This window comes from Mastomys coucha, unplaced genomic scaffold, assembly GCF_008632895.1.
Source record: "Mastomys coucha isolate ucsf_1 unplaced genomic scaffold, UCSF_Mcou_1 pScaffold12, whole genome shotgun sequence".
In the NCBI taxonomy this organism is placed as follows: Eukaryota; Metazoa; Chordata; class Mammalia; order Rodentia; family Muridae; genus Mastomys; species Mastomys coucha.
Window position 1 is genome coordinate 19,475,299 of NW_022196894.1, and position 13,640 is coordinate 19,488,938.

General features: G+C 41.8%; 1 protein-coding gene across 2 annotated transcripts in view; it reads left to right on the forward strand.

Moving 5' to 3' along the window:
- The first annotated feature begins 354 nt into the window (after positions 1 to 354).
- The window catches only part of Map3k13 (mitogen-activated protein kinase kinase kinase 13), a 160,895-nt gene continuing 147,609 nt past the window's right edge, over positions 355 to 13,640 (forward strand). For both annotated transcript variants that reach the window (XM_031363503.1, XM_031363504.1), the window contains exons 1-2: positions 355 to 488; positions 1,871 to 1,995. The gene's annotated coding sequence lies outside the window, so the exon portion shown is untranslated. The remainder of the gene's footprint in view (positions 489 to 1,870; positions 1,996 to 13,640) is intronic.

A 13,640-nucleotide genomic window follows, 5' to 3' on the forward strand; every position in this document is an offset into this window, starting at 1 on the left:
CAAGTAACACAACAGCCTCAGGTTGTGGGTACTAACTAGTGTTTTTCACGGTTGGATCAGACTCACAGAAGTAACTTGCCCTAGTAACATAACACCAACACCCTCAGAAGTGAAAGGGCAGCACCGCAGTCAGCAATCACAATCTCAGAGGCCGACACCCGGCAGAGACGTCGGACACGACAATCTCGTGATTGTGTCCAAACGCCCCGCTAATTTGGATTGGAGCGGTAAGTTTAAGCACGGAGGAGAGTCTGTAGAATAAAGGAATTGGGTCACTCAGCCCAGGCAGGACCAGCAAGCTAAAAACACTGAACCCTCGGCTGAGCAGGGTGTCGGAAGTGACGTCACACGCGGAAGTTGTGGAGGCGGAGGCGGCGCCTGCGCTTTGGGGTTGCGCTGGGGTGGGTGTCCAGCGCTGTAGGAGGAACCCGGTGGGAGGAAGGCTTGCGGGCGTGCGGACTCGGCTTCGGGCCGAGAACTTTGAAGAAGTAAGTCTTCTAGGAACCTAGCGGCGCTAGAGGGAGTTGGCGAGACAGCTTTGGGGGCAGCTGTGGTGCGCTCAGCTGGGCTCGCTGCCTATTCCTGAGCCTGTGATGGAGTAGGGTCAGCGACACGGTCTTCTATAGGTCTTGCGAGAGGTGGACACCTGCTGGAAAGGGTTTGGACAGGGTGAAAAGCCCGACTGGCGCAGCTGCTGAGTGCATCCCGGGCGTCAGCATCCCGCCTCTGCAAACGCGACTCCCAGTTACTTTGCTTGCCCCCTCCCTGCCCTATGACGCGGGTGCAGAAGAAAATCCAGACGCATTTTGTTTTAAAGTTAGTGAATTGTACAGATGGGTCCTAATCTCTTGGTGGAGAGGATAAGGCGCTTATCTGGCTTCCTGCGGCTACCTTTACCTTCCTGGGAAGAACTGGAGTGTGATCCCAGGGAGGTTATCGAATAATAAGCCACGGTTGTCGCACGGTGCTGGTAGCTGATGTTATAAATGCTTTCTTTTCAGCGTGTAAGCTTTCTTTTTCGTAAAGATTTCTTAAGTTGGTGAAATATTTGAAAGATGAATGAGAGTTACAATGGAATATGAAAGCAGTAATTTATAAATATGTAGTCGGACTCCACCAGCTGTGTATAGTCACAAGGAACGATTGTAGCAGCACCCAGCGGCCCCCCCCCAAAAAAAACTCTTTAAGATTAAAGTGTTTCCTTTGTTAAAAGCGCTATTAAATATTATGAAGAGTGTACATGAACCCTGCTAAAAACAAGTACTGTAACCACCTTGTTTGGGCTATCAAATGAAATACAGTGCAGATGCTACATTGTGCTGTGTAATGGGATCTTAGCCGGAGTCACTACCTGTGTGTAGCCCCAGTGAGGTGGCTGTGCATGGGCTATCAAATAAAAGGCAGATCTTGAGATGTCCCCACAATGTGTCATTAGATTGGATAGAGTGGGGTTAGGAGACCATGAATTTATGTTACATGGTTGTGTTTTCCCTAGTAAGCATCTTTTGATTTTAAATCTGAGCTTTTCTTCAAGTCAGTTGAACACTCCAAAGCTTTTTGAAGTAAAATTTATGTTTGTTCACATTTAAATCTTTTCACAATTCCTGGACAGTAGCGATATTCTACTCACCCCCATTTTATATGCTGTTACTGTGCCACTGAATTAGAATACATTTAAATGTGATAAGTCATATAAATTTTGAGATCTTCTAGGTATTACTGTTTTCCTGTAGTGTTGGCCACTTTAGCCATGCTCAGTCATGTCCACTAAACCACATATCTAAGTGCCAGTATGGTGTAGCTGCTCTCCATAGTGGACTGATCCATGTAGCAACCTAGGTATGTGCATTGACAGTTTTAAGGTTTTCAGTTTTGCAGAACCCTGCTACCTATGGACTCTGCCATGGACATCATGTAAAGAAACTCTGGGGCAGTAACGGACAAAACATGAGTCAATATGCATTGTGGCATTCAGATCCTAACACATTGGAAGAGGTAAGTTGTTGACTGTGTTTTATATAAGGTGATGTATTAGAATAACCCTGTTGAGTCAAAGGTATTTCAAGATGTAAGCAAAAATTAGGCCTAAATCGATACTTTTAAAATCAGGATCTTTCGAGGCAAGGCATGGTTTGTTTGTATGATGGTGTAGCTGTTGTCCTGTTGAGGAAGTCGGGATTGAAAGAGAACCAGGTGTACTGCAGAAAAGATACTTTTCTGCCTTTCTTTTTGGAAGATCCTCTTCCCTAGGCTTCTCAGTCTGGTAGTAATAGCCTGTGGTTACTATGTTAAAATAAAGGCTCAAATACTCATCTAAAGCAGGTGGTGTCTAAGCTTGTCTATGAAATAGTGCTTGTCTCAAATCTCAACAGATTTATGCAAGAGAAGCTATGTCTTTTCTTTTTCTTATCTTGCCTAATTTAGACTTACTTACATAATTTCTCCCCTTCCCAATTTTTTTATTGTCTCAATCTTTTTATCTTTCTGTCCTGGGGATTATGTAAAGTTTCCTTGCCCCCTCCTTCTTTCTTTTTTCCTATTTACATTTTCCTGACCCATTACTCTGCTTCTAACTGTGTTAATGTGTGGCATCTTTTAATCATTAAGCATTTAATTTGAAGGTATGTTCTTGTCACCTTTGTAGATATGCTGGTTTCTTGTTTAAATTTGTGTTATTTGTAATAATTCATCTTGTACACATAATTGTTCTCGCACACAAATATTGCATATAATGACATCACAGTATTGTTTGAAAAAAAAATGACAACTAGAAATAAACATGCTGCAATGGAGGTTTGGTTAAAGTGCCTTCATGCACGGAACACCGCAGTTAATGTTGCATGGGATACTGCTGCTTACATTGTATGGAACACTCTGCAAGTAATGTTGCATGGAACACTCTGTAGATAATATAAACAATGAAGTAGAGCATGTGTAGAAGAATCTGCCCAGATTCATTACTAACTGAGAAAAGTGCTAGAGAGCTATGTGTACAGCATGTTTTTATTTGTGGTTTTAAAAGCACCATATATCTGTATATACACATACACACATATACATACATACATACATACATACATGTATGCATACATGTGTATATACCTATGTTTGTATACAGGTAGACTTCTTCAAACCTAAACAAACAGTGGATATATAAAGAAGGAAGAATTAGGTAGTTTCTTCATACTTTCCACCAGCTTTGCTCCTTTTGATGTCAGTGTGTATTTTCACAATACTATGAGACAAACAGCAGAGCTGTGGCCAGTTTACTAAACACAGGACCCATCACTCCCCTGTAGGACTATCTTCACCCCAGCACGCTTAAGACGAGGGCCATACAATGCTCTATTCCTCTTTCAGAGCTGCAGGGACGGCTTGGTGACATTCTATAGGTGTTAGACTTCCACATTAGGTTGGTACTATTAATATGAATTCATGCTGCTGAATTCAATACTCGGGCACAGGGCATGGTATGACTCTGGCTTAACCAAGTGCAATGGTTGCTCTCGCTTCTGCTTGCAAGGTAGGTTTCTACTCTTTGCTGTCTTCGTCTGAGCAGCTCGGTGTCACTCAACGGGATGGGATCTGTTTCGTTTAAGTGCTTTGCATTCTGTAGTTCTAAAGATAAAACCTATTGCTCTGCACTGTTCTAGGCTAGTACTCTGCCCTGCCCTGTGACTCTGTACTATTTAGGCAAGTCTTAAAACTACTGTTTCATTTTGTTTTTTCTTTCTTTCTTTCTTTCTTTCTTTCTTTTTCTTTTTTTTTTCTTTTTGGTTTGTTTTTTGTTTTGTTTTGTTTTGTTTTGTTTGAGACAGGGTTTCTCTGTATAGCCCTGGCTGTCCTGGAACTCACTCTGTAGACCAGGCTGGCCTTGAACTCAGAAATCCACCTGCCTCTGCCTCCCAAGTGCTGGGATTAAAGGCATGTACTACCACTGCCTGGCTCATTTTGTTTTTTCTTAAACTGTTAAACTTTATGATATATGTGTGTTCATGTGTATGTGTGTGTTATCTACATGTGTGTCTGTCTGTGTGCCGGGTGCCCAGGGGAGCCAGAAGAGTGTCAGATTCCCTGGGCCTATAGTGTTACAGACATTGTGAGCTACAATGTACGTACTAGGCATTGAACCCGGGTCCTCTAGGACAGCAGCTAGTGCCCTAACAGCTGAGCCACTTCCCTTGCTGCTCCACTTTCTCTGGGATGTTTACAACTGTTTTAAGATATTTCAGAGAGCCGGTGGTGGCGGTGGTGGCAGCGCACGCCTTTAATCCTAGCACTTGGGAAGCAGAGGCAGGCGGATTTCTGAGTTCGAGGACAGCCAGGGCTATACAGAGAAACCTTGTCTTGAAAAAGCCAAAATATGTGTGTGTGTATGTGTGTATGTATATATATATATATATATATACTATATAGTACTATATAGTACTATAGTATCTAGGCTAGTACTCTACCCTGCCCTGCAACTCTGTACTATTTAGGCAAGTCTTAAAACTACTGTTTCATTTTGTTTTCTTTTTTTTCTTTTTTTGGTTTGTTTTTTTGTTTTGTTTTGTTTTGTTTTTTTGAGACAGGGATTCTCATATATATACATACATACATACACACACACACATTTCAGAGAATGACTTGTTCTCTCTCAATAAAATCAGCAAGCCAGAAAGAAAATTCAGAGAACCGCATCTGGGTAGTTTTATTATGTACTACTTTGAATTGGCTAATTACCTTGGAGTCAGCAAAAATGTCTGGTGACTTTTATTTCTCCAGTTTGTCTTTTCAAACTTTTATTGTGGGGCATTTAGAATAATAGCATTAGGTGCCTACAATATGAGTGGGGGAATTATCCAAGAATCTAAAAATAGTCTTTATTAATGAAACTTGTTTTGAGAATAGGCTATACACACTACATACACATGTTACACTACTGGTTGTATATCTTGTTAAAAATCCAGTGAATGTCATTAGATCTAGGGTCTGGGTCATGACTAATGGAAAAGGGCAGGTTTTTAATTGTTTAGATATTTACATTTTTTCATATGTATGGGTGTTTTTCTCTTGCAGGCATGTCTGTACCATGTGTACAAATTACCCTCAGAGGCCAGAAGAGGTAGGGCAGATCCATTGGGACTGGAGTTACAGATAGTTAAGAGCCACTGTGTGGGTTCTGGGAATCGAACCCAGGTCCTCTGAAAGAGTAGCCTGAGCCATCTTTCCAGCCCTGGACCTGTGTTTTACACTGTCATTAGCATACTGTTTTGTATATTACATACAGTTGTCTCTTTTAAGTGATGCTTTTTCCCTTAAGGTCTTTGAGATTGATCTCTTGTCTTTTCCTGTTGGTGATAAATAACCAAAGCAACTTAAGGGAGAAAGGGTCTATTATGGAGAGGAGCTTGAAGCAGCTGGTCATATTGAGTCCACAGTTGGAAGAAGAGAGTAATGGGTCCATGGATTACAGTGCTCAGCTTGCTGTCTCCACTCTAGACACTCCCTTGCTTAGGGAATGGTGCCTCCTGTAGTGCCTGGGTCTTCCCCCCTTAGTTACATAGGATCTGGGTAATTCCTCACTGACATACCAAGAGGCCCACCTATCTCCTCCATGATTTTAACTTGTGCCAGGTAACAACACTAGCCATCATAGACACAAAGGGATTATCACAGGCAGGATATCTGGAGTGGCATTCTTGTTTTGCTAAAGGGGAAAAAAAGCACTATTACTGAATTTAGATTGCTTCCCTGAGTCAAGATGGTAAATATTGAAGATGTTAAGAAATAAAGGAGATGAACATGAACAGTCCCTGAAGAAAATATAACATTGAAAAAGGTACATTCGTTTGTCTGCTTAGTGTCTGTTTGTGTCTGTTTGTCTGTCTGTCTCTTTGCTTTGCTGTCTGTTTCTCTGTCTCACTCTCTCTCTCTCTCTCTCCTAGAACCAGAATTACAGATAGGAAGTTATTAAAAGCCAGCCACTTTAAGGCCTGGGCTATTTCATGATTTTGAGAGTAGCTTAAAGAATTTTAGAAGTTCTAGGATTATCCCAAAGGTTCAAATGACAAGAATGTAGCAAATCCCGAGACTAGAAACTTTAAGCTTTATCAAATCACTTTGTAGGATGGTAGGGGTGGGTAGGGATGGTTCAGTGAGCAAACAGTTGTGGCAGAGTGTTTTTAAGATTCTGTTTGTAGTATTGAAAAGGGGAAAGGTAAAAAAAAAAACTCAATTTATTGTTTTCCACTTCAAATAAAGTGGGCACTTCTGCTTTTCTTGCCATTTCAGTTGTGTATGACCATGATTCAGTAGACCTTGCTAACATATAAAAGCATGGATATACAAAACTGATTTAATTAGAGACATACTTTAAGGTATACAAGAACCTCTTCATTTTGCTTTTTACTGTTTTGTTTATATAAAGGAGTATCCTCATGAGGTAACTTAGCACTTAGCAGAGTTAGGACTGCTTCTCGTGAGGTAACTTAGCACTTAGCAGAGTTAGAGTTAGGACTGCTTCTCGTGAGGTAACTTAGCACTTAGCAGAGTTAGGACTGGTTTTCTTTTCTGGTTTTCTTTTTTTTTTCTTTTTACCCCCATAAAATGTAAGATTGTGGAAGACCTAAGGAAACTTATGGAGTATATTTGTTCTCCACCCACTTTGAGTCCAGAAGTGATTTTGAATGAAGAAGATGTAGTGGTAGGATGGACTGTGCTTGAGAAGGTGAGCTCCTGGTGCTTTGGATAGCAGAAGTGAGCCAAGATATCAGGAGCGGGACGGAGGGGTTGGCATCGAATGAATCATAAAAGTTTTTACTATGGCATAGTAAACTGACTTACTGTAGATGCATCCCTATGCCTAACTTTAATTAGTAATACCTTAGTGTGTGTGTGTGTGTGTGTGTATGTGTGTGTGTGTGTGTGTGTACCTGAGGTTGATGTTAGCATGTGTTCCTCAATCACGTCTCACCTTATTTTTTCAGACAGGAACCTAGAGCTCTCAGTTTGGACTAGGCTGGCTGGCCCCAGGATCCTCCTGTTTGCACTCTTGGTACTAACTAGGGTTACAGATTTAATGTCAGATGAGTTCAGGCCTTGATACACATAGCAAGCACTTTACCAGTTGAGCCATCTTCCCAGACTCAACAGTTTTGTTGCTTTTAAAGATTTATGTATGTGTGTGGGTACATCTGCACACCAGTGGGTACATCTGCACACCAGTGGGTACATCTGCACACCAGTGGGTACATCTGCACACCAGTGGGTACATCTGCACACCAGTGGGTACATCTGCACACCAGTGGGTACATCTGCACACCAGTGGGTACATCTGCACACCAGTGGGTACATCTGCACACCAGTGGGTACATCTGCACACCAGAAGATAGCATCAAACAGTTGTGAGCTGTTGTGTTGGTATTGAGAATTGAACTTGGGACCTTTGGAAGAGCAGTGAATGTTCTTAACCGTTGAACCATCTCTCCAGCTCCTGACGCAGCAGTTTTTTAAAGCTTGAAGTTTTCTTGGGAACAAAGCAAGCAGACAAAGTAAAATAAAACGGCAGTTCCAATGTAAAGTAAATCATTGAATGTAAACATCTTTTTCAGAGATGGAGCGGTGTCTCAGTGGCTAAGCAGTACTTGCTGCTCACTTCTAAGGACCAGAGTCTGGAGCCAGCACCTATGTAGCAAACCCTACATCTGGCAGACAGCTTTAAGTGTAGCTCCAGTTCCAAGAGATCTGATATTCTCCAAGAGTAGCTCTAAGACACCTTGTACTCATGAGGATGTGTACCTGCCCACACAGGTGTGAATGCCCACACCTGTGCATGCTCATACACAGGTGAATGCCCACGCATGTGTGCTTGCCTACACATGTTCACAGTTCCCCACACATTCATGAATTAAATGAACTCTCATAAAAAGCCTACCCCAGAAAGATCTAAGAAGGCACAGAACAGATGCTCCCTGTTCCCCATAGGGATATAGCCCATTTATAGTTACCAACTTAACTGCTGCAATTTCAGGTGGCTGTAACTTTCCTTTAGTTCCATTGTACAAGCTTACAATATTTTTGATATATGCTTTCCATTTGGGACTGGAAAATGTTCTGAATTTTTCCTTTTGAAGGCTTTGGGTTTTTTTTTTCTTCTTCATTTGTATGTGTGTATGCGTGTATACATATGTATGTACGTATATACATACACACACACACACACATACACACACATTAGAAAAACAAAAACCTTTCCCCCAGCTAGGTGTGGTGGTGGATGCCTGTTACTGTAGCCATTAGTAGGTTAAGACAGGAGGATCACAGTTCGAGGCCAGCCTGGACGTATCAGGAAACATGCACAAAAAGGCTTCAAACCCCAGTCTCTTCCTGCTCTACAAATTCAATTTGATTTTGTGCCTTCTTTTCTAAGGAACATTTTTGTTTGTTTGTTTGGTTGGTTGGTTTTGTTTTTGTTTTTCAAGACAGGGTTTCTCTGTGTAGCCCTGGCTTTCCTGGAAACTCACTCTGTAGACCAGGCTGGCCTCGAACTCAGAAATCCGCCTGCCTCTGCCTCCCAAGTGCTGGGATTAAAGGTGTGAGCCACCACTGCCTGGCCTAAGGAACATTTTTTTACTTCACTCTTGGAGATTGACGTTTTAGAAGCATCTCATACCTTGGCTGTCAATAAGAGATTCAAGAAAGTGTCATTAAGTCATTTTGTCTCAGTTCAACCTGTAAGTAGTTCTGCGGGAACTTCCAATTCTGTTGCAGTTTGTAGCGGATAATAATAACCAGCAATATTAAGCCAGCAAACACGTGTATGCTAGATATTTCTAAGACCTTTTTAGAATTTTCTCATTTTGGTCTTTTAGTGTGATATCTCGTTATCTGACTTCCTATTTCATATACACAGACTTTTAGACTTGCTAGCAGTTTTTTTTTTTTGTTCTGTTTTTGAGCATGAAGTACCAAGATTTTGAAGATGATGACCCATCCTTATACATTCAAGAGTTGAGTGTGGATGACTTGGAGCTGTAAAGTCTCTTCAGGAACTTCATGTGCCCTGTACATTGAAGCTCTGCATTAAACCCTCTCACACAAGCACATGCTCAAAGGGACTGAAGCTCATTAATACAGTCTTTATGTCTCTTTCTTCTACTTCAATTTCTTTAGCCATCAGAGTCCTTAATGTTTTTTATATTACTATAGTCAAGAACCAAAGAAATGCTATTTTCCACAAAGTATTATGTTTTGTGGCCACACACCTTTATTAGTGGAGATGGGCGTTTTCACTTGAGTCTTTTTGTTACAGCCTATTAAAAATTTGATTCAGGGAGCAGAGACTGAAGGAAGGACAATCCAGCCTGATATAGCTGTTTCCTGAGAGGCTCTGACAGTACCTGACTAATACAGAAGTAGAGGCTCACAGCCATCCATTGGACTGAGTACAGGGTCCCCAATGAAGGAGCTAGAGAAAGGACCCAAGGAGCTAAAGGGTTTGTAGCCCCTTAGGACGAACAACAATATGAACTAACTAGTACCCTCAGAGCTCCAGGGACTAAACTACCAACCATAGAGTACACATGGTGGGACTAATTGCTCCAGCAGCATATGTATAGTAGAGAATGGCCAAGTAGGTCATCAATGGGAGGAGAGGCCCTTGGCCCTGTGAAGGTTCTATACCCCAGTGTAGGGGAATGCCAGGGCAAGTAAGCAGGAGAGGGTGGGGTGGTGAGCAGGGGGAGGGGGGGAAAGAACAGGGGTTTGTTCTTATTGTTTTTTGGGGTTTTTTTTGTTTGTTTTGTTTTTGGTTTTTTGGTTTTTTGGAGGGGAAACTAGGAAAGGAGATATCAAATGACATGTAAATAAAGAAAATATCTAATAAAAAAAATTTTGATTCAGTAGCCAGGGTGGTGGTGGTGCACAAATTCCAATCCTTGGGAGGCAGAGGCAGGCGGATTTCTGAGTTCGAGGCCAGCCTGGTCTTCAGAGTGAGTTCTAGGACAGCCAGGGCTACACAGAGAAACCCTGTCTCAAAAAAACCCATAAAAACAAACAAACAAAAAAAATGATTCAGTAATGTGAAAGTGAGGATTAAATATCTACAAAATACAATATTAGAGAAGTATGTGCTTAACATGTGCAAAGCCCTGGATCCAGCCTCCTGCATTGTGTGTGGGTGATTAGGGGGTGTGTGATGTGCTAGAAATGACTTAGAAGCTGAGGTCTTGAGCAAGGAGCCCTAAGAGTTGCTCTCAGCCCACCAGTGCCTCTTACTAGCTAAGTGACTGGGAAAGTCAGGTCTTCTCTCAGAGTCTTCATTGGGTTGACCAACAGCTGTTTAAATGAAAGACTGTAGGGGTGTTCCCTGTGTGTCTACACAGTAAGAGTAACATTGTTTTCATTTTTATGTGTAGCAACGTGTGCAGTTAGTAACTAAGTCAAATTTTTCTTTTTCTTGTGTGTTGCTGTCACAGCACATTTTAATTCCCTGGAGATTCGTCATTTCATTCTCCTTCATACCTGTGAGTAATGAGTTAATACTAATATTAATGATATTTGGTTTAATTGAAATATTTTGTGTTTCATAAAAAAGAGAGCCAGGTAGCCTGTGCTACTGTTTATCCTGATACTTAGAACACTTAACGATTGTTCAATTTCAACTTATTAGAAAAATTATGCAGAATATTTACTTTAGGTATTTTATTTTTTTTATTTTGGTGTGTGTGTGTTTGTGTATTTGTGTGAGTGTATATATGAGTGTATGCATAAGAGAGTGAGTGTGTGAGTGAGTCTTTGTGTGAGTGAGCATGCTTAAGTATGTGTGTGAGTGTGTGTGGGGGAGCATGTGTGAACACGTTAGCACTCGAGTGTGTGAGTGAATGAGTGTGTGAGTGAATGAGTGTGTGTGTGTATATATGTGAGCATGTCTGAGCTTGTATATGTGTTTATGAGCATGTGTGTGTGTGTGGGGGGGGTCATTCCTTATGTACCATCCATCTTTTTTTGTTTGTTTGACGTAGAGTCTCTCATTGGTCTGGAACTGGCCAGTGGCCAAGTAGACCAGGCTGGCTAGCCAGTGAGCCTCAGGGATCTGCCTGTTTCTGCCTCCCCAGCTCTGAGATTATAAACCCACACAAAGATGTCACATTCTCATTCTTGCAAAACACTCTACTGACTAATCTGACTCCTTAGCTGTGTGTGTGTGTGTGTGTGTGTGTGTGTGTGTGTGTGTGTGTGAGGGAGTTATCTGTGTGTGTTTATCTTCCTGGACTCAGGACTTTGGTGTTCTCTAAAGGAGAAAATGCCAGTTTTCCTCCTCCTCTGAGTAACTGAATTAATCTTTAGGTTAATGATTTAAGATGAATGTCACTGTAGTTAGCTTGTTCAGTTGTTTCCCATAAGACAGACACTGGCTTCTTTGAGGGCATCATTGGTTACTAGTAGGTAACTGCTATAGTACTCCTGGACGGTAAGGACCTTGCACGTAGAAATACTAGCTACCTGTGAAAAAGCCCAAGAGATACTAATTGCATATCTTGGCTGTCCTTGGTCCATATGCCCTGCCCTCATGAATCTAGTATCTGCCACCAGCCTTTCTTTTCTACCTTTTAAATACCTTTAAACTCGCTCTTTCAGGTCTACCCTGCACCTTACTCTGTTGTCGCATTTCCTGAACCTCTGTGAAGCCTCTTGATTGGTTCTCTGAAATTGATTTACTCTTCCTTCCCTTCTCTCATCTCGCTGCATTCACAGGAATCTTCTTTCTGGTCCTCTGATTTAAGTTCTTGATGTTTTTTATTGCCTTAGTCCATTAAGCAAGAGTGCCAGTGTTCCCCTGTACCATTTTTTTCCTTGTGTGGATGGTTTCAATGAGAAGTGACCCTCGTATCTCGGGCATTTGAACACTTGGTCTCCTGTTAGTAGCGCTGTTTGGGACGTGCAGCCTTGCTGGAAGAAGTGTGTCACTGGGGGAAGCATTTGAGAGCTTAAGGCTCTGTCCTCCTTCAAGTTTGCTCTTTGCTTGGACAAGTGGTTGAGATGTAAGATGCTAGCTTTTATTTTCCTGCCTCTGCTGCCATGCCTGCCACTTGCTGCCATGCCCCGCCCTTCCATAATGGATTTGTTGGAAATGTAAGCCCAAATAAACTCTCTCTTTTATAAGTTGCTTTTAGTCATGGTGTTTTATCATAGCAACAGAAAAGTATCTAATATAGCATCCTAGCCCTGTTTATTGAACTCATTCTACCAATCTTTCTCCAAATATTTTTTTCCTTGTTTTTGTTTTTCAAGATAGGACTTCACTGTATAGTTTGGCTGTCCTGGAACTCGGTCTGTAGACCAGGCTGACTTTGAACTCACAGAGATCCGCCTACCTCTGCCACTTAAGTACTGAGATCAAAGGCATGTGAAACTGCCATCCCTGCAAATATTATTTCTTAAAAGAAGCCTTCTTCCACACTTCAGAAGAGATGTCTCTCTGCCATTGTTTACCCAGTTTTTCCCTGAAGACACATCATTTGCCCACTTACTCATGTGTTGATTGTACCTACCCCAGCAGACTGGTCGTGATGGAACCAAACACTGGTGTGTGTTTTATTTGCTACTATATGCCCAAGGCTAGGGAATGCCTAGAAGGTAGTAGAGATTAAGTAAGTTTTTGTTAACCAGTTCTTCCCATGTCTACTAGTTGTCATCTAGTTACTTAAGTACAGCTCATTTAACTTCCTTTGAATACCCAGAGTAAGAGCTCATTCTGTGTATAAACCTTAAACCTTATAATAGTTTCTCAGGGCCTTACCTGTTTGGTCACTACTGTCCCTTAGTTTTTTGTAGTTCATTTTCTAACAGACTACTTGAGGTGGCTAGTGTTGGTAGTAAACTTGATAACATCTAGAACCTCTTAAGAAACACCTGTCAGGGATCATCTTGGTGATCTTATTTGAGGTAGGGGGACCCTGCCCCCCGTGGGCATCTCCATTCCATAGGCTTGCATCCTGGACTTCATGAAAGAAGGAAGCAGGCAGCGAGCCAGCATTCGTCACCCTGTTCCTGCTGACTGTGGACAAAGTGTGACCAGCTGCTTCAAGCTCCTGACACCATGATTTCCTTGGCACAGTGGACTTCACTCTGGAACTGTGAGCCCAAATAAACTCCTTCCTTAAGTTGCTTTTATTTATCACAGCAGTAGTAATAGTAACTAAGAAAATTAATACCAGGAAGTGAAGCCTTTGATAGATAAACTTGAACATATTGCTCATAGGCCTTTGAAACTAGTTTTCGGGAAGAACTGGAGAGGAGTTTAGAACTTCAGACAAGAAAAACCCTTGCATTTTTTAGGCAGACAGTAATGGATCATTTTTCTAGGAATTTGGGAGAGGAATGAGAGAAATGTAGATAGTGAGGTCATGAGGTTTCAGAGGAGAACGAGGACTCAGTCATGAACTGGGCAGGGGCAATTCATGTGACCATTCCCTGGTCACTGGCTTCATTTTGCCCATGCCCTGACAACTTAGTCAAGTAGAATTTAAAAGGAGTAGACCAATTTGTTTGGCAGAGAAAAATCTCAAGACAGGATAGCAATCAGGCTGGTTGTGAAAGACCCCCAGAACTGGGGAGATCCTTACTCAAGTCTCGGGATGACGCGACCACCCAAT